This window comes from Anoplolepis gracilipes, chromosome 14 (assembly GCF_047496725.1).
Source record: "Anoplolepis gracilipes chromosome 14, ASM4749672v1, whole genome shotgun sequence".
NCBI classification, from domain to species: Eukaryota; Metazoa; Arthropoda; class Insecta; order Hymenoptera; family Formicidae; genus Anoplolepis; species Anoplolepis gracilipes.
In genome coordinates this window covers 8,731,457-8,733,196 of record NC_132983.1, presented here as the reverse complement: position 1 = coordinate 8,733,196, position 1,740 = coordinate 8,731,457, and positions in this window count along the sequence as shown.

Sequence of the window (1,740 nt, the reverse complement as noted above, 5' to 3'; positions counted from 1 at the left end):
CCGCTATTTTTAGAAATATGAAAATATTGTAATTACGAAAGTTGTACGGCATCAAGAGAGCTATAATATGCTAGCACTAAATTTTTTTTAGATTGAGGCGCTTCGGAGATATCAAGGTCATTAATGTTTTTTTTTTTAATAAAAACCTCTATTTTTTATTACATATTCTTGTAGCTGACCACAAGAGCCTTCCAAAACACTATAATAAAATATTTTTTCATTAAATACTTTTCAAATTATAAGGCTTAAAAATTGCAATATTTTGACATAAAATACAAAATATTTCGTAAAATATTCATTTTTCGCTTATTTTACCCTAATACTTTTATGTTAAAGTAAAAATGTGTAACTGCTAGTTGCAAATTTAGATTTTTTCTTAAAGATAATTATGTGTTTTAATTACGCCAATTGATTTGTCTCATTATTCTGTGCATAAAAGTATTAGGGTAAGATAATCGAAAAATAAATATTTTACGAGATATCTTGTGTTTTATGTCAAAATATTGCAATTTTAAAGTCTTATAACTCGAAAAGTATTTAATTAAAAAATACTTTATTATAATGTTTCGGAAAACTCTCGAGATGAGCTACAAGAATATGTAATAAAAAATAGAGGTTTTCATTTAAAAAAACATTAATGAGCTTGATATCTCCGAAGCGCCTCCAGCTAAAAAAAAATTAATGCTAGCATATTATAGCTCTCTTGATGCCGTGTACAACTTTCGTAATTACAATATTTTCATATTTCTAAAAATAGCGGAGATATTTCAGGTGGAGTTATTGCCCCACCCTGTATATATATATATACAGGGTGTCCCAGACTTACCAAATCACCTGTTAATGGTGGATTCCTGAGGTCATTTAGAGACGAAAATCCTAATACCAAAATGTCGAGGCTACAATAGTTTTCAAATGGTAAGAGTTTAAAGTTGACCAATTAGCATGACAAAACTTCGCGTGTTTAGGCACGTCGCATATTAAAAGTGCCACCGCACTAAATTTAATTATCGACATTGAAATATTGATAAATTATGTATTTAATTTATTGTTAAGTTATTGTTATGTAGTAATTTATTGTTATTAAAATAATTTTATAAATTTATCTCCTTCATGTGCGGTTAATAAATTTTGGTATTAGAATATCTCTGCAATGACAGAAAATCCTCGTAATTCCGCGCGCAACATCGACATTGAATTTAATTGAGTGGCTACGAGGATAAATATAATTAATTAGTTTTTTTCTCGTCACCTCGTCAACATATATGTATATTACAGTTTACGTTTTACATTAATGTAATAACTAAAAATAATATTTAATAATAAATAATATTTAATAATTTTTCTTATTGTAAAAAAACTCAAAAGTCAAATTTTTTAAATAAATACATATTATTTATATACTAAAATGATAATTTATATTTTCTCAAACTTTTTTTGGACAAATTTGTGATAATAATAATTATATATTTATAATTTTAAATATGTCTTTTTAAACTCTGAAATTATTGCTTAATGATTATTTAGTAAATTAAGTAGATGAAAGAGTTGATGATGATGTGAATCAATATAAAGTTGCATTTGCAATTAGTCATATCATCATCGATTACAGGTGATGAATCATTACGTAATCTACCATAATAATCAGTGTATATAACGACTTATAGAAATTTAAAAATCGTAGACGGAGTTTACCGAAAGATCGGTAAGACTTGCGAAGTATATAAGGACATTCTTACTAAC